Below are 23,490 nucleotides of genomic sequence, written 5' to 3'. Positions count from 1 at the left end.
TATGTAATGCTGTGAATTTATTTTTATTATGATAGAAAAGTCTAATCAAAGAATTCTTACTAGCCCAGATCTAGTTGTTACAGAAAAAGAAAATAAAGAATACAATTTCAGAAAAAATCTCAAAAATAATAATACTATGAAGATTGTTGTGCACACAATTCCTAGCACCTACATCTGTTTCTCTGCTCATCCTTTCGTTGCCTCTGCCTGCTAAGGTCAACAATGCTAGTCGGCCTCGAGCAGAAAGGAAGGGGGATGCAGAAAACCACCAGTGCCCCAAGTCTTTCACTGAGAGGAGTGAAATGTTGATGCTGGGGTTACTTGCTCTTCTTCACTAGGAGGAATATGATATTGGTGTTCTTGGTTTCTTCATCCACTTAAGGATACACTTTGAGCCATTTTTATGTATTTGTTAATGTTCTGCACCTTGGTGTTTATTCATTGTTTTGCCAGCATACATTACATCCAAATTTACTCAACCTGGTGCATTTTACGTATTTTAGATATTGTTCTTCATTACCTTCATTTTGCTCAGCTCAGTGTAGGCATTCTTTAACTGGCAATTGGTGAGTTGTTTATAGCCCTTGGGTTTCTAGTGTCAACTCGTCCCCCTTTTCTTGTCGACCCATGCCTGAATTCTGCACTGCCTCATTCTCAAGGCTTCTGCTATCAGACCAGCCTTGTATTCCTCTACACTGTAGCCTCTACACTGATACACTGTATCATTATGCCATTATTTAATATTTCATCATATCAGAATAACCTTGTGTTACTATCATATATAAAAGTTACGGTTATAACGAACGAAAAAGAGAAGCAAAAGTAAAATAAATCAGAAAAATTATTGTTACACCTAAACAAGCCCCCCAGAAGGGTGCAGACAGGCCAAGAAAATTCAAACTAAGCCTGACAAGCCTTGGTCCTGTGGACTTGCAAAGCAAGTCTGCAGTCTGCAGCCTGTGCCTAGGAATGGCAACAGTGTGTTTACAGAGCCACAAAGCTACAGTAGGAGCCAGCTATAGCTCTAGAGAAAAAAGGAATTAAGTTTGAGATACAGTCTGATCCTGGACCACAGTATGACAACTGTCCAGGGCTGTGATTTAAAGTACTAGGGAAATGGGAAGTTTCACATTAAATCAATATCTGGAAAATGAAATACTGATAATTTAAACTGACACTAATTTTTCAGTTTGCTTGTCAAGTAAATGCAAGATAGCTGTGGCAATATTCAAAGTATTGCCATTCTTAAAAGGAAAGAATTAAAGCTGCTGTTCAGTCGGTAAAGCTTTACATAAATAATCCCTCCATAGTTAACTTCTGTGAATTACAGTTCATCAGAATGAGAAAGAGGTTGATGATTTGACCATAAAATAGAGAAATTTATTAGCTTGAAAAGTTGCTTGAAATTCCACACTAATTAACAAATACTTAGAGTTATACTTTCAAGAATGACCCTGAATTTGTTGATACAGGGTGCAGCCTTCACATGGTTTGTTTCTGAGTAATCGTTCTCTTTTCTTGCATCACATTTTTTCTTTTGTTTGAAAATGTGCCCCTACTTACTATGCTAGAATTATTCCAATTAAAGTTGGCACAAGTGGCAGTGAGATTGGGGGATATTCTTGGTCTTCTGTCAAACACTGATTTTGTTTTTCTTTAATCATGCAAGTTTTCCATGCATTCCATTTCATGGAAAGCCTGCTAAGTGTTGTGGTGTTTTTATATTTTGCCTAATGAAGCAGAAAGCTACTGGCTGGAAGTCAGATGTACTATGTGTATCTTCAGCTAATGTTAACTTCAGTGAGATTTCTCTGTATATATTTGTCTGAATGTGGACAATGCAGAGTGAAAGAAGAGGTTAAAGTGTATTTGGGGTTGGTACAGCAGGTAAAATAACTCATTATTTAACTTAGAGGACTGCTTGCCATATTTTTATTACTGGTTATTGTTAGAGATAATGGCTCAGACGAGCTTTTGTCTAACCAGTTGGAGAAAGTGCAGTGATTTACAGAAGAAAAAAGTATGTGAATTTTTTTTCCCCACATAGTATTCTTAAGAGACTGATTAAAACCAGAGTAAGTTCAGTCTTGCAGATTCTTTACACGTTAATTACAAAGTTTAGTTGACTTAATTGCCTATGCTTACCAACCACTGGTGTCATTTCTGTATCCTACTTCTCCCAGTGGAAAAATCATGAGCTAGCATTCACAGACACTGAAAATATTGAACTAAAAAATGAGAAATAAATCAAACCAATGCTCTGCGCTATAAAAGGGAAAAATGAATACATCAAAGTCTTTTCTTTTGGCATTTGTTTTATTTTCTATTTCAAGCTGGCTGTCTTCTCAGGATTTATGGAATATTTTAGTACTGAATTTGGTGTTCAGCATTAGAAGTGGATCCTGGCAATGTTATGGAAGGAATATTTCTGTAATTAATAAGAATTTTATCTTGGGTCTGAAGAAATTGAAATTACATGTTCACTGTATATATTCCTAGTAAATTCTTTTTCCAATTTCATCTTAAGTTGCCCTTTTTTATTATCAGTAACACTGATTTTGACATCGAGAGTTACTGTAGACAGCTTTGCAAGTTATATAAGTGGTCTTACAGGCAACTCGAGCTCCTTGCAATGTCACTCTTAGAGTATGTCTGAGCTCCATTTGGTGCAGCCACTATTCTGGTGTAGCAACTCTTCAAAGCCAACACTTCTTTTGTCAGAATCACTTGTAATATTTAGCTTAATTGAAAAGAGAGTGGGCAAGAAGGACAATCTGTATTCTTAATACAGAACTAGGAAATAAATGGTATTCACTGTTTAAATGTACTATTAATAAATAACTGTTGTTTTCTTGGAAAAACAGGTGTTAGACGAATAGTAAGACGTTTTAAGGATGTGCGTATTTCAACCAAGCAATATCATAGTGATACATTTCCTCCTTCAAATCTTCATCTTAATCTAAGATCAGATATGCTGATCTTGCATCACACCAATTTAATTATAAGTATTTTAGATAGGATCCATATTTTTCCTGGTAATCTCATTATAAAGTATCAGTATAATCAAGCAGAATAAAAGAGGATAACTATTTAAATTATGATTTGGAATGTTGCAGCATTATCTCGGGCCAATTCATTTGCCCTAGGCAAGATAATAATGCATTTTCACTAGATTTCATAATCAATATGCTACTGAAATTAAAAATAAGATCCAGCAAGTAGGAGATGATTGCAAGCTTGCAAAAGGTACTCAGAAGAAGCAGGTATAAGTTACAGTGCAAAGTACTGTATGTGTCTAGTAGGGTGTGTTACCTTCAGATATGAAAATCTTCTGAACTACCTGCCATAAGATTTCCAGATATCTATAGGTGCCTAGTGTGGCACTTAGGCAAAATCAAAGCATATACATCCATCATTTGCAAAATCTGTCAGATGCTGGTATTTCGAGTCCGAAAGTTCCTTAGGTGTTTAAGCTTAGGCATCTGTATGTGTGCCATTGGTGTATCTAGAAAGACGGGCTCTATTCAGCATGCTGAAAACATGCCTAATTCATACCAACAGTACAGCTTCTCTTTGCCCAGTTATAAAATACATTATTTATTTAGGAGTGCTCCTGACCCAAATCAATTTCTTATCATATCCTCAAAGTTTGCAGATCAAACCTTGGGTCCTGTAATAGAGCACAATTCTTGTTCCCCACATACCAGACTCTTCGGGCTTTTCCAGTGGCAGCCCCAGCTGCCTCCCTAGACTGTCTTTGGACATCTCTTCTTTCTGGGCAGCGTTAAGAACAGCTGCAGGATGAGCTTGATCCGTATCTGTATCCATCTGCTGAGTCTCTGTTGCCCTGCCTTTGCTGCATCGCTTCCTCTACTATGCGCAACCTGTAATACAGTGGAACAATATTAACACTTGGGATCTAAAGTCCACAGAACTTTTGGACAAGAGGAAATTTATTATGCAGACCCAAACCTAATCAATATCTCTTCCTCTTCAAGAGTGTGAGATTTGCTTTGTCAGCCAACAAAAGCTCTTTCTTTAATTGGTATTTAATAAATGGTTGTTATTTTAATTGAAGCTCAGTTACATATCCTGTATCAGTAGGTCCTAGTTCATCTCATATTTATAACCTTGTTTAAATAAAAGCAAGGTTAACAGAATGCTGATGGAGATTTTCCAAGGATTTTAGGAAGATAAGGCATCCAATGACTCAAGTATTTTGTCTCTAATAATGCCTCCTTTATTTTTAAGTAACTTTTTTTCTCTTGGCAGCTTGCTCACGCCTTTTGTTCTTTTCTGTAGGCCAGCTGTCCATATAGAAAACAAAAATGGTTGAAAGTTGGTATGTCATGATAATGAAATGTTATTGCAATCTCATTTGTTCATAGGTATTTTATGTGGTATCATGTTCACCTGTTTGGTGAACGTCTAGATTCAGAGCTGAAAGAGTTCCTGCATTAAAACATATTCCTCTGCAATAAAATAGTCTTCAGTGATTTTCTGAGAAAAAATAGGTGTAGCTGAATGGATCAATGCATTTCTGACTGAGTCACAGATTGTAGCATAAAACTTAGAGGAAATCTTTTGGAAATTAAAAAAAGACCCAACAATTACTACCCATAATAATACATTCCACTTTTATGACAGAACATTTTTCAGCCCTGCGCAGCAGTCTTTTCTGTTTGGGAAAGGTTGAAGGTTTGCACTTACAGCACAGAATTCTCTGCTGCTGAGATTCACTTTTTCATGGCATTTTTATGCTATGATCAGTCTCAGTTCTAAGTTTCAAGTATACTTTTATCTACATCTGCTTTCTAGCAGACTTTCCCAACTTTCTTGCTAGTTTTCCTCATAGCTTCCTTAATTTGATCTGCAGTTTTGTTTCAGCTTTGTGTTTGTCTACAATGGTCTTTCTCAGCCAATAGGGCATTAGAATCACCAAGACAACCTGGTAGTTTCTTCTCGTTCTTACCTTGTTGATTTGCATTATCCTGTTACAGAGCAGAGGTGCTTGCTTTACTCTGAAGGAGCTCAGACTGGTGAAAGCACATGGCCAAATGTTTTGTGACTGAGCAGGGTTCTGGTGCTTTTGTAGAGTCACAGCAGTAAAACAAAATACTTTCTCTGTTACCTCATGGCTGCAGAATTTTTTGTAAATGTGCTTTACAAAACATAAATCTAAGGGCTTCTTTTCCTGGGTGTGTAAATCATTAACAGAACAGTATGTGTGGTCAGTGGTCAGCTTACGTTTTAAGTAAATAGTGCTTATTTTAATCTAGGGCACGTGGTTACAGCAAAGCATAAAACTGGTAAACGTTCAAATTCAGCAATATCTCATCTCTAGCTGCAAAAGTCACATCTGGAATTTTATATTTTATATGTACAGTAATTTTTCAAAATACGAATACTCCTTTTCCTTATAGACAAGTCTAGCTACTGAAAAGCAGCTCATGTATAGAATCTGCTTAAACTAATCTTTTCCTGCTTCACCCTCTTCTCCTGGAGTCCGTGCACTAGGGACCTTTATTTCCTTAAAGAGAATTTAAGCAGTTTGTCCTTCACCCTTGAAGACTATACAGTCTTGCTGCAGTTACTCATACAACCCCTCCCTTACCTGTGGCTCCATGCTCCCTGTCTTTTGTGCTACCATTTGTCAAGGTTATTGTTCTGTGACTATTTCTATCAAATGCATTTAGATTAATGCAAACTTTGTTTTGCCTCTTTCCTTTCTCAGTACAAAAATATTTGAGGGACAAGTTAATACTTGATCTGGCTGGGACAGGCAGTGAAAGCTTGATCTTATAATCTGAGTTTTGTGATATTCAGGTTTACTTCTTTCACAGAGGATTTTATGGAAGAATCAGTCTCCCTGTTCTTGGCTTCCAAGAATACTTTTATTGCTACTTATTACTTCTAGAAAGTATTCCAAACTCCTTCCTAATTAATTTGTGATTTTCTGCTTGATCCTTTTAGCTTGTCAAGCATTAGCCATAGAAATTTTAATCTGAAATTTGAAAAATAGCATGTAAAAATGCAACGTTATGCAAATTATTTTTATCAGTAGCTTGTTTAATAATATTATGTAGTGCAAAAATTGTTCGCATTAGTTCATTTTAATCCTTAAAAATCATGTGACTATACATCATCTTAAAAATAGACTGGGAAAAAAGGTAGTAAAGCAAATTTTTTTTTAAAGAAAGGTTATGCTTTTACTTCATCATTTCTGGTTTTTTTTATGCAGGAAGCAACATACAATATTTGCTATGCAAGCTTTGATGATGAAATAACATTCCAAGTTTTATTTTCAACTCTATTCAATATATTTCACTCACTGTGCCCTCATAGAAAATTGAAATAACAGTAATTTCTGTACAGTTTATGAAGTGTGACAGAAATTATTAAGCTATTATGAAATTTGGCACGGAAATTATAACTTGTTCTAAGTATTTTTTTTAATTGGAATTACCTTAGTGGAGTTGAAATCAGCTGTTTACTATAAGGGATGTACAATGTCTCAACTTACTTATATAAATAGTTCCTTATTTTCCTGAATAAGGGGAAGAACCTGAAAAATTATACCAGCTGATGCTACAAGCTTTTCTAGAGTCTTTTCAGAAAACGTAGAGTACACAAATGCAACCAGAGAATGGAAAAATCAAATATATAGACACTGGCATTCAAACATGGAGCAGGTAGATGTGTCAAGACAGGAATCCAAAGGACCTACAAGGAGTAAAAGGAATGATTTACATGAAGTTTGAGCTTGTTAAGCTGTGGGACAAACCCTATAGCTAGCTAAGGTGAAACAGTCCTGGGACAAAATGTTGTGAATTATACTAAAGGGTCTGATATTTTCTTTTAGTTCTATTCTTTTCATGCCATCTGAGTACAGAAGATGTGTTTAGACTTCCTGTGCGAAACTGAAATAGTTTTTGTTTGCTTTTGCATCTGTTCAAAAAAAGGGTCTGTTCCACCTGTTGGGATGCTTTGGAGGTCAACAGTTTTCCCAGGAACATACAGCTGGAGGGCTTGATTTTATAGAAGCATAGAATTATTAAGGATGGAAAAGACCTCTAGTACCATCAAGTCTAACCGTCAATGCAACACCACCATGTCTCCTAAACCATGCCCGCAAGTGCCACATCTACCTGTTTATTGAACACCCCCAGGGATGGAGACTCCACCACCTCCCTGGGCAGCCCGTTCAATGTTTGACAACCCTTTCGGTGAAGAAGTTTTTCCTAATACCCAACCTAAACTTCTCCTGGCGCAGCTTGAGGCCATTTCCTTTCATCCTATCACCAGTTACTTGGGAGAAGACACCAACACGTGTCTCACTACAACCTCCTTTCTCATAGTCGTAGAGCATGATAAGGTCTCCCGTCAGCCTCCATTTGGCCAGACTAAACAACCTCAGTTCCCACAGCAGCTCCTTGTAAGACTTGTTCTCCAGACACTTCACGAGCTTCGTTGCTCTTATTTGGACACACTCCAGCAACTCAATGTCCTTCTTGTAGTGAGGGGCCCAAAACTCAAAACAATATTCAAGGTGTAGCCTCACCAGTGCCAAGTACAGGGGCACAATCACTGCCCTGCTCCTGCTGGCCACACTATTGCTGATACAAGGCAGGATGCTGTTGGCCCTCACGGCCACCTGGGCACACTGCTGGCTCATGTTCAGCCAGCTGTCAACCAGTGCCCCCAGGTCCTTTTCTGCAGGGCAGCTCTCCAGCCACTCTTCCCCAAGCCTGTGGTGCTGCATGGGCTTGTTGTGACCCAAGTGCAGGACCCAACACTGAGTCTTGTTGAACCCTACGTGGTTGGCCTCAACCTATCAGTCCAGTCTGTCCAGATCCCTCTGTAGGGCCTTCGTACTCTCAAGCAGATCAACACTCCTGCTCAACTTGGTGTCGCCTGCAAACTGACTGAGGGTGCACTTGATCCCCTCATCCAGATCATCAAAAAAGGTATTAAACAAGAATGTCCCCAACACTGAGCCCTGGGGACCACAGCTTGTGATCGGCCACCAACTGGATTTAGCTCCGTTCACTACAACTTTCTGGGCTCGGCCATCCAGCCAGTTTTTTACCCAATGAAGAGTACACCTGTCCAAGCCATAAGCCACGAGGCAACCAAAGCTGGCTGTATTGGTTCAGGACAGACAGAGGTGAAGAATGCAAATGTCCAGTGTGCTGGGACCCAGCTCAGCAGTCAGTTGAAGGGAGGACTCAGCCAGCACCAAGACACCCACTTTGTACAGAATATTTTGAATTGTTACATAGGGACTGCTGTGTGAGTGTGCAAGGTGCCAGGGATTATCTTTCAGTTGCATTGAACAGACTGTCTTACAAACCAGAAAAGACTAAGTCTGATTTAGATTACTTATTTGTTCAAGTGAGATTCTAATCTCACCAATTTTAGCTTCAGGAGAGTTTTCTGTTTCATTTGAATTAGCTCTGGCATCATAATGGTTTCTTTATTAAGACAATGAGGAAACACTAATAATTTGCATTTGGTTTTAATTTCAGATGTTTATACACAAAAAAGGGATTTATCTTCAAATCAGTTTAATAACTGAACGTACTACTGGAGCCTTGCTGCACTATCATAGTAGAATCTTTCTGAGTCCATTTCCATGCTGTTTCCACACAAACAATATGGGTTTACTTAAAATAAAGGTGTTACATTTCCTGTGATCTAGAACATGTTCTGAGTCATAGTGCAACTTATGTAGTTTTTCTCAAGTATTGACAAGCTACTTATATTGTATATGCATGTTGCATGAGAAAAAGGGCATTGCAATCCCCCTTATAAGTAAAAGAATCCATCAACATCAGCAAAACTTTCAAGATTTATACCACATTAACACAAGCAAAAAAAAAAATTAAAAAGTGGGAAATCATACAAGAATCTCAAAACCTTATTGTATTTTCTGTTGCTAAGTAAAGGCAAGATACTGCCTTTTCTCTACACATAAACTTTATTGTATCCCTCCTTGAGGAAGTAGCTTCTGTCTCCGGTCATGGTAAAGGGAATAGTGTATGTGGTCCCAGGGCCATGGTTAGGTATCTTGAGCCTTAGGATCTTAGGGACGAAGAACAATTAACTGATAGTTAATGATATAACTTCATTCACTTTCAACAGTTTTAAACCTAAACATTTGCTGTCTAGTGATCTTATTTAACAGGCAAACACTCTTTCTCTAATAAGCTCTGTTCTCCCAGTGCCAGTCAGCATAGTGAAATGCTAATGCTACCCAACAAATTGCCTTTTATTCTGCAGCTGTAAGTTTAAATGAGCACCTGCAGAATATATCTGTGGGGAAGGGGACAGTGGTGTTAAAAGGGATGGACTAGACCTGGGCGCATGCAGCTGTTACAAAAATAACAATGAAAATAAATTCCCACCTATACTAATCTTTTTCATCTGAACAACAGGCAGCTGCATCAAGCTAAGCTCTTTCTAATCTTGCCAATTTCAAGAAGTACTTTTTCCATAAGTATGAAATGTTCTTGAACCATTTCTTTCACACACGAAGTTTGAATAGGTTTTGTTTTAGCAGTGAGTTGGCATTTTTTTGTGCCTGCTTATTCTTGTGTAGTTTTTGGAGTGTTCACCCCAAACTGGCTAGAAGGCTGATAAATTGTACCAGTCAAAATGTAAAAGCCTTTTCTGAGCCTATAATGAAATCCCTCATTTCAAGACTATTCAATTAGCAGCCATTTGTCCTGAGGGTATGAGAGCCCACAGGCTGGTTCACATTCTTTGCTGAACACCTGGTACTGTTTACCCTACCTCCCTGTTGAGATCACCTAGTTTATTTGCAGCAAAGTAGGTTTCTAACTGCATCCATGCACAAAAGATAGGAATAGAGGGATGATCTAAATGCACAGTGTAACAAGGCTAATAGTTAAGTGTCAAAATATGACTTGGTAATTGTTTCACATTTTTAACATTTTGATGGGGTTTTAGATCTGTTCATTGTCACAGTTGACAGTTCTATGGGAGCTGATGAGGTTTCTTTTATTCTATATAACTCATTCCAGAAAAATTAATCAAAATTATTGTTTCAAGTTGAGAATGCTATGAAGAAACAGCAGTAGCTCACTAGGGTTCATTTTCACAATCTATTTGAACTTTGTTTTCTTTTGTAAAAATATATGTTTGTATTAAGTTACTGCTGACATATCCTTTTTTATGTAGGTCTGGTGCATTTTTCTGTTTCCTTGATTGTTGGTACTTACCCAATGTGACTGAAAGAACTGCAGTTTTTGTTTTACACTGTCTTTGCTTATAAGAGAGAGAAAGGGCTACAGGCATCATAGAATGAATATGCAGTTACTGCATCAGAGGGTCAGCCTAAAATTCAAATAAGTGCTCCAAGAGAGTCAAAGTTCTGGTGCACAACCAGAGAATGACAATAGGGCAGTAGAGCTATAAACAGAAAGGAAAATATGGGCCTTCATTTTCTTGATGGCAGTATTCCAGTACCTGCAGGGAAGTTATTGGGAAGATGAGGGCAGGCTTTTGCAGCAGTGCGTGGCAGGAGGACAAAAGACGACAAGCATGTATTGAAACAAGAGAGGTTCTAACCGAATATAGGGTAGTATTTGTTCACCCTAAGGACAGTGAAGCAGTGGAACATGTTGCCCCAGAGAGGTCATGCAGTATCCATCCTTGGAGATTTTCCAGCTATGAATGGATAAACGCTGGGCAACCCGGTCGGGTCTCCTAGGTGACTGCTTTCAGCAGAGGATGGATTAGAGGTCCCCCAAGTTCCCTTCCAACCTCAATTATTCTTTGATTCTTTGGTTCTGTGCTGTTCTATTTAACCTTAATAGGTTCCATGAAATTTAGGTGACCCTGCTGGGTCTTCCTACTTCTTTTGTTTTCCATTTTTAGTGTGTTTCTTACAATCTGCTTCCATACAGACACATTGTCTCTTTCTGTGTGCAGCATTTCCAAATCTAATGATTCCTGTATACATGTCCCACACAGTTACTTCTACTTTTCAAATTCTTCACTATCAATGCCCCCAGTAAGAAGTAAAACTTCAGTAGCTTGTACTTAACTGGTCTTTTTAGTCTTGGCAATAAGATTTACCTGCCATATCTAGTTCAGTGTAATTAACACATGCAGAGGAATAGGTGGACACAGTGGTTCCTAACCATAAACCTTGTGGATTAGTTTAATACATACTAGGTAGCTCCAAATGTTCACAGCATTTCATGAAGTTCTAAACAAACACGTTGTATTTGGTTTTCCACTTTTCTAACTTAAACAGCAGTTGTACGTCTAGAGTTAAGGTCAACTAGCTTTTTTTGGCTTTCTTACTTGTACTCAGGCAAATACCATTGATTTGTTCTTCAAGACTGTTTTTAGAACATTTCTTTTGAATAGAAAGTTAAATAAATATATGCCTCTGTATGTCTAATTTGACAGACAGATAGTTAGCTAATTTCGGTCTCCAAAGATGGTGACTCCACAAGCTCTTCTATGCAAACTTTCACTATTTAATATGTAGCTTGTGAAATATCGATTGAATTGCTGAGTAACTGATTTCTCTCTTTAAAAAATTGCAAAAGACAAGTTGCTTTGTCCCTTTCCCCTACAACTGTCTTTTCTTCTTCCTCATCCTCCCCTCCCTTCTGCATGCATACGTGTACAGACACACCAACAACAGGAGAAAGAAGGTTTCCTTTTATCTCTGTCTTCCATAATTCTCCTGACTACTATAGCATGTTTTCTCTCTTGTTTCTCTGCAGGGGTCTACTTTTGATGCTCTTTCATTCTTCCTCCACATCTTACTCTGCATCTCATCTGAATCGACAACTCCATCTATCTTCTCTGTGGTGATAACCCACGAAGCTACATCTCCAAACCTTTCCTTTTGCTTTTGTCCAAACAAAAATATTGGCCTTTGTCTCTGACATATCTTTGCATTTGTCACCAGCAAAGCAAGCTAGACAGGTCTTGAAGATGCTTCCTGATGAGTCACACAAATCCTTTGTTTCTCAAGTTCTTCCTTAACTACTATAGGAGACTAACCACCCTGCCAGTTAAGCAGCAAATCACTTTTCACATCTGTGTGCAGTTCCAGGCTGTCTTGCACATTCCTTTGTGTTGCTATTTTAAAATATTGTGTTTCCTGCCCACCAGATCTCTTCATGTATTTTGCATTAAGCAGCCACCGTACAATAAACAGAAAATTTGGGCAAGGAGCAAGCAAACCTCATTCTTTCCAGCTAAGAACCCTAAACACTAAGCTATAGTCACATTTTGTCCTTGTTATGTTTTCTGTCCCTGTAATTCTTGCATTCAGAGCCAGGATGGAAACAAGAGGGGTAAAGAACAATTCTAGCCCATATTACTCTGTGCCATAAGAAATAAGAGATTTGGGACTGAATTTCCAGATGAGATGATAATTTAACTTATGCCTCCTTGTTTCTAGTCAAACGATCAAACAGGTGTATTTTTATCAAAGTAAGGTAATAATTTGTAGTCCACGTTTTTTAAAAGCCTATGCCCTGTTTGCTCAGGTGGCAACCTGTAAGAGAACTGCATGCTTAGAGTGAACAGAAACACTGTACAGACTTACCACAAAAATAAAACTAAAATTGCTCTAAAATTACAAAATAATCATTGGAAATTTTGATATGTGAACCTGCTCCTTGTTTACTAAGGAAGTAAGGCTAAATGATCTCACAATCTATAGGCCCATTACTTCCAAAATTGTGTTATGCTTTTGCCCAGCATTAATCATGGAATCACAGAATCACAGAATGGCAGAGGTTGGAAGGAACCTCTTCAGATCATCTCGTCCAACTCCCCTGCTTCAGCAGGCACACCTACAGCAGGGGGCACAGGAACATGTCCAGGTGGGTTTTGAATGTCTTCAGGGAAGGAGACTCCACAACCTCTCTGGTCAGCCTGTTCCACGGCTCTGTCATGCTCACAGGAAAGTTTTTTCTCATGTTTAGCTGCAACTGCCTATGTTCCAATTTGTGCCCCCTGTCCTGCCATTGGGCACCAGTGAAAACAGACTGGCCCCATCCTCCTGGCACCCACCCTTTAGATATTTATAGGCATTGATAAGATCCCCACTCAGTCTTCTCTTCTCCAGGCTGAACAAACCCAGGTCTCTCAGCCTTTCCTCATAAGGGAGATGCTGCAGTCCCCTGATCATCTTGGCAGCTCTCTGCTGGAGTTGCTCCAGCAGTTCCGTGTCCTTCTTGAACTGGGGGGCCCAAAACAGGACACAGTACTCCAAATGTGGCCTCATTAGGGCAGAGTAGAGAGGGAGGATAACCTCCCTCGACCTGATGGCCACAATCCTTTTAATGCACCCAAGGACGCTGTTGGCCTTCTTGCCCACAAGGGCACGGTGCTGGCTCATGGTCACCTTGTTGTCCACCAGCACTCCGAGGTCCTTCTCAGCAGAGCCACTTTCCAGCAGGTCAGACCCCAACCTGTGCTGGTGCATGGGGTTGTTCCTCCCCAGATGCCGGACCTTGCACTTGCTTTTGATGAATTTCATGAGGTTGCCCTGGGCCCAGCTCTCCAGCCCGTCCAGGTCTCACTGGATGGCAGCACAGCCTTCTGGTGTATCAGCCACTCCTCCCAGCTTGGTATCATCAGTGAACTTGCTGAGGCTACACTGTCCCTTTGCGCAGGTCATTGAGGAATATAATCATATTTAAAAGAGGGTCAAATTACCAAAAATAGTAGAAACATACAATCTTTCTGAAAATTTTCAAATGAATGGAGAAGAGAGTCCCTAATTTGTGTTGCTTCTCATGTGGAAGGAAGACTGTGCAGAATTTACTTCACGTTGTTTTCCATTTGGCAAAAGCCCATTAGAGCATCAACATACACATGCTGGCCATTTAAGCCAACACCTGTAGAAGCCACCCCATTGGCATAACTTTATCTCCAGTCCAGCCATAGCCTTTCAGTCTCTTGGCCAATGGAGTATCACAGAGGATGTCAGAAAGGAGTAAGCTGGTATTACAGTGACAAGTTGAAATAAATTCTTAGAAAATCAGGCCTTATTAGTTCCACTGCTCATGGAAAAAGATGGGTTTTTTCTAGGCTGGTCTCAGCTTTAATCATGTGTTATTGCTGTTTTAGAACTTAACTCTGTTGTTGACTCGGTATTGCAAAACTGTTCCTGAAAGAGCTTTTGTTCTCACAGATCATAGACTTGCTATATTCAAGGGCACAAAGTGTTAGCAGTGGCCACGAAATGTTTGATGCAGCTGAGGGTATAAGGGATAAGCAATGTCTCTAAGCCACTCATCGCACTCTGGCACCGTCAATGTAGGTCAATACCACTATGTACAATGGAACTATTTGAAAATAATTTTGTTTCATATAAGCTGTCTGTGATTCAAACCTCATCTCTTGGCTTGAGAAGAAGGATGGTTGTCCTGGTTTCAGCTGGGATAATTTTCTTCCTAGTATCTGGTACAGTGCTGTGTTTTGGATTTAGGATGAGAATAATGTTATTAACACAATGTTTTTAGTTGTTGCTGAGCAGTGCTTATGCTGAAAAAAAGTCAAGGCCATTTCAGCTTCCCATGCTCTGCCAGGTGCACAAGAAGCTGGGAGGGAGCACAGTCGGGACAGCTGACCCACACTGGCCAAAGGGACATTCCATACCACATGACATATATAAACTGGGGGGAGTTGGCCGGGAGGCAGCAATCGCGGCTTGGGAACTGGCTGGGCCTCGGTCAGTGGGTGGTGAGCAATGGCATTGCACATCACTTGTTTTGTATATTCTTTTATCATCATCATCATTACTAGTAGTAATAGTAGTAGTAGTAGTAGTAGTAGTAGTAGTAGTAGTAGTAGTATCATCATTATTATTTTCTCTTCCTTTGCTGTCCTATTAAACTGTCTTTATTTCAACCCACAGGTTTTACTTTTTTTTTTTTCCAATTATCTCCCCTATCCCACTGCAGCAAGGAGGGTGAGTGAGCAGCTGTGTGGTACTTAGTTGTTGTCTGGGATTAAACCATGACAATGGTTCATCAATTACTAAAAAAATCGGGACAACTATTCCCTTCCTCTCTGCTACCATAGCCATAGCTGGCACAGATCCCTTCTCCTCAATTCACAATGTCCTTAGTCAGGTACTCCACCCAGACTTCATAACCTAGTACTACTTTCACCATATAAGTAGGGGGCTTTGGTGGGTCTTAATGTCAGACATACTTGTATAAGTCAAGCTGCAGGAAAAACAAAGACCTGCATATTTTGTAGATGCTAAAAAGAACAAAGACTCATGTTCCTCAGTAATGATAAGTGTGCCATCACTCTGAGGTTTTTGTAAAGTGATAATCATTAAAATGGTCTGGGATATAATTTCAGTGCAATCACTGAAAATGTCACTGAAATAGAAATGCCAGGCATATAATTCTTGTGAGGGACTAGCAACCTGAGTGCTAATGGAGGGAGAGAAAAAAATATCAAGAAGTGACAAAGCTTTTATTTTCCATGCAGTTAGCCAAACACAAACAGATGAACTTTTTGAAGAACGGCAGTTCGTTCCCAGGTTGAGAAATTGTATGACTTATTTAATGATTTGGCTGTAATGTCAAAAATAAAGTGGTTTGTAAAGGAATTCGGTCATTGGCTGTTGCTTCTGTTCTGAACAGAGTTCCTCTAAAAAGGAGTCAGATTTTGACTAATGGAAAACTATCATATAAAAGAAAATAAAAAGATTCAGGATTAAAACCAGAATTTCCTGAATCTCAGTGCCAGTTCTTATACATATTCACCAGTGGAAAATGAGCATAGCGGAGCCCTAACACGAAGTTCTTCTCAGAGATGGCCTTATAATCTCTCTCTTTCTCAAAGAACAGAAATGGTTGTATATTTTAGCTTTGTTTTCCAAGTGTTTTTCTGAAGGGTTAGGCAGTCTTCAGTTTAAAGCACCTGGACTGCTGTGTCCAGTTCAGGGCTCCCTAGTAGAAAAAAGACATGGGTGCACTGGAGTGAATCCAGCAAAGGATCATTAAGACAATTAATGGACTGGAGCATCTGTCCTACAAGGAAAGGCTGAGAGATTTGGGACTGTTCAGCCAGAAGAAGAGAAGGCTCAGGGGAATCTCATCAATGCGTGTAAAATGGGGAAGTAGAGGAGATGGAGCCAGCCTTTTCTCAGTGGCATCAAGGGAAAGGACAAGAAGCAGTGAGCATAAACTGAAGTATAGGAAAGTTGTGGTTTAACCCGGTGGGCCTGTAAACCCCACACAGCCGTTTGCTCACTCCCCTTTACAGTGGGATGGGGGAGAGAATCAGAAAAAAAGTTAAAACTCATGGGTTGAGTTAAAGACAATTTAATAGGATAGAAAAGGAAGGAAAATAATAATGATAAAAGAATATACAAAACAAGTGATGCACAATGCAATTGCTTACCACCTGCGATCGATGCCCAGCCAGCTCCCCAGCAGCTGTCCTGCCCCACCCCAAGCCAACTCCCCCAGGATTTTTTGTTCAGCATGATGTCATACAGTATGGAATATCCCTTTGGGTAGTTGGGGTCAGCTGTCCTGGCTGTGTCCCCTCCCAGCCGCTTGTGCACCTCCAGCCTCCTCACTGACAGGGCAGCATGAGAAGCTGGAAAGTCCTTGACACAGTGTAAGCACTGCTTGGCAACAACTAAAGCATCAGTGAGTTATCAACATTATTCTCATCCTGAATCCAAAACACAGCACTATACCAGCTACTAGGAAGAAAATTAACTCTATCCCAGCTAAAACCAGGACAGCATCCACCCCTTCTTCTATACTATCTATGTCATACCCAGGTCCCACACTTTCCAATACATCTCAACTCATCACCACCACTCTTCCTGCCTTTTGATACATACACACAGATATCATTCCCTTAGTCTATGGGCCATCCCTCGAATATGTCTGCTGAGTTCATTTAATCCATGACTTTGGGCTCCATGTGTCATAACAGTCCTTCAGAGCTGGAGAGATGGTGTGTGGTGTTGGACTGTTGAACAGTGAAGCTAGTTCTGGTTCCATCACCAATGTGCTTGCCTGGTTCTATCACCACTGCATTTTGCTTGGTTTCATCAAAATTTATTCTTCATGTATCTGGGTAAGTATTACTGTGATACCATTGATATGGCACATAGCAACCATAGTAGTGACAATATACAGTATTATATAGAAATTAACATCATACAATTCAAATAATTGTCTATTCTCACCCAAAATCGAATCCCCTTGATGTACACAATAGAATTCCCCATCAAGTGCACCCACATCCTTAAGCAAAAGCAATCCCATGAATGGGTTTGCCTTTGCCTGAGGCAGGAATAACCCAGACTGTCTTCCCCAGCATATTTATCCCCTTCTACAGCACATAAATATTTTGACTGGACAGGGCCATCTGAATTGGCAGATCCCGTAGTGTTGACTAACCAGGTGGCTTTTGCTAAACGTTTATCGAAGTGTTTAAAAGTCCCACCCCTGCAATGCTCTCAGTGTAGCGGGTTTCTGGGAGTGTGGTACAGTCAATTTGCCATGCCTCCCCGTATTTGTATTTCAGCCATCGTCCCCCATGCCACAGAGGCTTTACCCGCTTCGCTTGCTTGATTGTAGCACATGTTTCACATTTGTGGATAACCTGTGCAATAACATCCATGGTCAAGTCCACCCCTCGATCACGAGCCCACCTCTATGTTGCATCACTCCCTTGATGGCCTGAGGTGTCAGTGGCCCACCGAGCTAGAAATAGTTCACTCTTTTGCTGCCAGTCCAGATCCGCCTGAGCCACTTCAATCTCAGCAGCCTGATCCACCTGCTGGTTTTTTCCATGTTCTTCAGTGGCCCAACTCTTGGGGACATGAGCATCCACATGACGTACCTTTACAACCAGGTTCTCTACCCGGGCAGCAGTATCTTGCCACAATGCGGCAGCCCAGATGGGTTTGCCTCTGCGCTGCCAGTTGTTCTGCTTCCACTGCTGTAACCACCCCCACAGGGCATTTGCCACCACCCAGGAGTCAGTATAGAGACAGAGCACTGGCCACTTTTCCCATTCAGCAACGTCTAAGGCCAGCTGGATGGCCTTTACCTCTGCACACTGGCTCGATTCACCTTCTCCTTCAGCTGTTTCTACTATTTGTCTTGTAGGAGTCCATACAGCAGCCTTCCATCTCTGGTGCTCTCCCACAAGGCGACAGGACCCATCAGTGAACAGGGCATACTGCTTCTCATCTTCTGGCAGTTTGTTATACAGTGGGGCTTCTTCAGCACGGGTCACCTCCTCCTCTGGTGATATTCCAAAATCTTTGCTTTCTGGCCAGTCCATTATCACTTCCAAGACTTCTGGGCAACTGGGGTTTCCTCCTCGAACCCATTTACTCCACATAGCATCGGTTGCATGGTGTGTAGAGGGGATGTTTCCTTTGAACATCCAGCCCAGCACCGGCAGTCGGGGTGCCAGGAGGAGCTGTGCTTCAGTACCAACCACTTCTGAAGCAGCTCGAACCCCTTCATATGCTGCCAATATCTCTTTTTCAGCTGGGGTATAGTGGGCTTCGGACCCTCTGTATCCCCGACTCCAAAACCCCAGGGGCCGACCTCGGGCCTCCCCTGGTACTTTCTGCCAGAGGCTCCAGGTAGGGCCATTCTCCCCGGCTGCGGTGTAGAGCACATTTTTTACATCTTGTCCTGCCTGGACTGGCCCAAGGGCTACTGCATGGTCTATCTCCTGTTTAATCTGTTCAAAGGCCTGTTGTTGCTCAGGGCCCCATTTGAAATCATTCCTCTTCCAGGTCACTTGATAGAGAGGGCTTACAATCAGACTATAATCTGGAATAGGCATTCTCCAAAAACCCACAACTCACTTCGGCCTCCAGTACAGTTAGTTCTTGGGATCCCCCTGTCATTCCAGCAGTACAGATGGGTTCTGCCCCTGTATAGCTTGATGGCATTAGGGTGCAGAAGACTGAGAAATCGCAAAAAGTAAGTTCAGATCAGTCAGTCTCTCAAAGGAGTATAGAGATTCATACATACTGCATATTAAAGAGCTAAGGGCATGTGCTTGATAGCTGAGCCTTGTGAAATTACACTTGGTAATAACACCAAAAACTAGATCTGTCTGGCCTGTGAAATTCTCATGAGAGTGAGTGAGTTTTAATAGGTGAAATTATCAGAGGTGGAGCAGGCAAAGTAAATTTAGTATTAACAATATGAAGATCCCTCACATGGAAAAATAGGATAACAAATGATTCCTGAAACACCGGTGGTCTTATTAGCTTTTTCCTCAGTACAAGAGCCTTGCCTTTGCAACCTAGAGGATTCTCAGATTGCTTTCTTCTGGCATCTGCTATTTGCAGTTGTCCCATGAATACATCATTGACATATAACAGAGCTTTAATACTACATTCAAAGAAAATATTCACATATATCTAGTCTCACAAATGTATCTGCTCAGAATGTGATCCTGTAAACAGAATCACAGCATTTGTTTACATTTTTTAATATTGTAAGTTATTTGAAGGTCAAGGTGATTCAAGATTGAGTATTAAAATTAAAAGGAGTAAGCATAAGCTAATAAAAAATAAGCTAAGAATAAATGGTCATATGTTGTATAGCAACATGGTTGTTATTGTGCAGTTGTTACTTTGGAGATTTTCTGTTTGTGTACACTGTTGTATACACATAATTGTGAAACTAGTCCAGGTATACACAGGTATAAAATGTAAGCACTTTTGCTTAAATCAGAGTTCTTAAGACCTAAAAAAGAGCCCGTGACCTTTCCCTTTCATATCCTTCTACATATAAGTCACTGTTTTCAAGTACTAGTTTCACTTTTCAAAGAATTATTTTTGTTTAAGCAGTTAAAGAGTTGAGCAATTAAATTAGAGTTGGAAACTGAAATAGTGGAGCAGAGTTTGAAATGCAATGCATCAACAACTTGTAGAACCAGTGTTCTTTTGCACCACTGGAGGAGGAATGTACCAGAAATCTCTATTAAAAAGCCTGACTTCTTGGATTTCATATCAAAGACAAAATTGGCTGCAAGAAATGGCTAAACATTACTGTTTAGTATTGTTTCTTCCAACAACTTCCAACAACTGAGGGATTGCCTATCTCTTACCTGTATAGGATAACACAGCATTCTGACTGCACTTACAGCTTCTGTTGAAGGGCAGTAACAGATCCATACACAAGGTTAGTAGTTGTGTGTTTAGACCTGTACACCTGTGACTCTCAGTCTGTGTGCTTCTGGATGCCTGTTCAGAGTAGCTCACACTATAGTCCAGACTGGAGAAATTAGGTTTGCATTAGCATGCTGCTTCCTTTGCAGTAGGCAGGTGAAGCAGTTTAGGAAAATTGCAAAGGTTGTGAACTGAGTGTGTCTTTAGTGTATGTTATTCAGCAGCATTTAACTATGAAGAAGAATTGCTCTTATTATTGAACAGCTAGTAATTTTTGTACCAGTCAGTGTACTTCACAGATGGTAGCTATGTAAACAAAAAGTAAGACAGCGAATGTTTAAATGTAGCTAGGGCCCTGAAAATGATGTAAAAAGGAGTTTGAGGAAATCTGAGAAAAAAAAAAAAGCAGAGAAACAGTACTGATAGCCCAATGGACTTCTATGACTCACTTGGTCTACTTATTTCTAAAATGTATGTTTACATCTTAAGATTTCAAAATGCCTCAATTACCTGTCCATATTGTCTGCAAGTAATTTGCCCCCTTAAGGTCCTTGAGGCCCTGCTATTTATGCTGTCTTGAAAAACCACTTCGAGGCAACCCTCAAAAGGTGTTCTTCATCCAGAGAGCAACATTGCAAGCTGAGTCCCCTACACGCTTTGAGCTGCACCTGGGACAAAACTCTAGGGAGGAGGAAGGAAAGGTGCCTCTTTTACCCTCTTTTGTGGCTGATTCTTAGATCCCTGATAGTTTCTGTACGCTTAAGCTGCTTCACAGCTGCATTGTTCTGTACGCTGGTCATAGCCACCCAAGACTGTAATATTGGCAGTCTTATCAGAGGTGTAACCATCTTTTTCTCATGCACTCTGAAGGATGCACAAATTTCAAGTGGAAGAAGACCTTAAGGGAGACAATGATCTGACTGTTCTGGCTCAAGGTTCCCACTGTGCTCCATTAAACAGTCTGAAATGGATGTGGAATTCTGGTGCCAGTTCTATTAAACAGTGTCGGATCATATATTCAATTAAATCAAAAAAGTAATGTAAAACATGGTTGTGTTATTCTTCAATGATTTTTCAATTTAAATTATATAAAATATGCTGCTACCTAGGGCATGCAGCCAAGGTGATGCAGGCATATGACCATAAAATGCATCACTGAAAAGGCAACTTGAAAAGAGGCAGGTAACAATAATGACTGAAGGTGTGGATCCAAGTTTCAATAAAAATGACTTTTATATCAATGGAAAAGGTCAGGCTTTATGTAAGCAAGGATTTAAAAGCCTGTGTTGTTATTACCTAAAGTAAAACCCACAGTTACGGCATTTTTCCACCTGCCATTTCATAAATGTCAGCATAAGGTTTTTATTTCAGGGACTGTAGAAGAAATATTGTAGATTAAATGCAAAATTAATGTTTTTACCATTTGAAATATGATTAGGGAAATGGGTGCCTACAGAAAATTACTAATTAAAGTTGAGTGCCATGGGATATAAAACAAAATGGGTTTATGTCAATGATAGAGATTGGTAGTTGACTTCTAGTGATCTAAATTCCCATGCTTAAAATTATTTCAGCTTTTAGGAAAATTTACTAGTTTGCTGCAATTTACCATGAAGTCCACCATACAGAAGGCATGCATGAAGGTTCCTGATGTTTACGGCTTTTCTTTGACTCCTTGTAAATATCAAATATTTCTAAAAGAAACGTCACTGACATTTCAGATTTATTATCTTCATTATCTTCATTTTTTTCCTTTTTTTTTTTTTTGTCATTTTTGTGAGATAGCCTTTGTCCAATTAAAACATGTAGATCTGACATTTCAGATGCTTAGGCATAAAAAGTCATCTTTGTCTACCCGCAGTTATTGAAACTTCTGATTTTTCATCAGCGTTTTCTTTCAGGTGAAAATCAGATGGTTTTGCTTGCAAGCCGTTCTGAATTGACCACTCCAACACCCCTCTTTCATACCTTCCCCTTTGGCCCCTAAACTGGACGGAAATTTGATAACCTTGAAGCAGTGTGCCATTTCAAAGGCAGAGGACTCCAGTGTTGACTCCATTGTCCCAAGATGAAGTCATCACCCAGTATAATAAGGTTTATAAAAATTGATAATTTTTGTACACAGCCTAGGTCCCATCTGAGACTGAGTGCAGAGAAGGAAAAATTTCACAGCCACAGAAGCTATACAGTAAACAGTGAATCAAGACATTTACTGAAACAACAGGTGTAGCCAGATGCATCGACACATGCTATAACCAAAAGTCCTTAATTTCATTCTGCATCTTTTTTCACCAAATAACAGGAACATATTGAAGAAAAGTGTTAAAATAGATTTTGCTCTAGTACAGAACTTATTTTTTATTCTTTGAAATCTTTTCTCCTCCAAATTCTGTTTAGTAGTTATTTTTTCATTATTTAACCAAGAGGTGTCCAAACTCCACATAGGAGCAGGGTGAACTGAAACATTCATGTTAAATCTAATTGGACATATTTGGTGTTACACAGAGGTAAGGGAGAGGCATTCTTATGTCCTTAGTTTGTTAAAACTAAACAATATCTATAGTCCAAAACCTAATACCCTATATTTAGTAATCTTTATTCATGAAGGCATTTGTTTGCCTTTGAGGCATAATGACGATTTCTCTCTTTGCAAAATGAATCTCTTCAAGTAGTTCCTTCACACATTTTATTTACTCTGTCAGAAATGCAAATATTACCTGTTAGAAACACATTCATTGGTAAGAGACACAATACTGTTCTTGCAGTTTCTAAGGAACAGAGCAAGTGAGTTAATGGATGAGTGGGTTAATGAATGAATACATTAATAAATTTACCTTTAACCTCCAGAGACTGCAGTGTAAGTCTTTATTCTGTAAACAAGTACATTAAAGTCTCACAGTCTGCAACCTCAGGGTCATTTCCTTATACTGCAAAACAAATGAAAAATACGAAACACAGTCCACCATGACTGAGAATCTCCAAGGAATAGTAGCCTGTGATGAAGAAGGGGAGTAAATCAGGTTAGTGCTACACTCATTCAGTTTATGTATTCATTGTGAAGAAATTAGAAGGGAAATTCATACTCCTGATCAAAGGGTGAATTCAGATCCTTCAGAATGCATATTGCAGCTTTTAGGAGCTTCAGTATTCCTCCACTGCAAAACTGTAATTAAATAAATTTATTTTTTGCTGGAAGATAAGCATCTATGTGGAACTTAACAGGGTTGTGATACAGCAGTATTGATACTGTTACTGGTTTGGCATGAAGAAAGCTCAGAGTCGTTTTAACATTTGACTTT

General features: G+C 39.8%; 1 protein-coding gene and 1 long non-coding RNA gene across 3 annotated transcripts in view; one reads left to right on the top strand and one right to left on the bottom strand.

Moving 5' to 3' along the window:
- The window catches only part of PRLR (prolactin receptor), a 186,283-nt gene that overhangs the window by 112,294 nt on the left and 50,499 nt on the right, over positions 1-23,490 (top strand). Inside the window, exon 1 of one of the 2 annotated variants that reach the window (XM_064438534.1) lies at positions 23,077-23,211. The exons of the other annotated variant lie outside the window; for it this stretch is intronic. The gene's annotated coding sequence lies outside the window, so the exon portion shown is untranslated. Of the gene's footprint in view, positions 1-23,076; positions 23,212-23,490 lie in introns of those variants that run through there. 2 annotated transcript variants of the gene reach the window in all.
- Positions 5-5,189, bottom strand: LOC135310417 (uncharacterized). The gene is made up of 2 exons (XR_010370461.1): positions 4,973-5,189; positions 5-3,884 (listed from the first exon to the last, which is right to left on the bottom strand). It is a non-coding gene; the product is annotated as an uncharacterized LOC135310417 (long non-coding RNA).

This window comes from Phalacrocorax carbo, chromosome Z (assembly GCF_963921805.1).
Source record: "Phalacrocorax carbo chromosome Z, bPhaCar2.1, whole genome shotgun sequence".
NCBI classification, from domain to species: Eukaryota; Metazoa; Chordata; class Aves; order Suliformes; family Phalacrocoracidae; genus Phalacrocorax; species Phalacrocorax carbo.
This window is presented reverse-complemented; position numbering and strand designations above follow the sequence as displayed.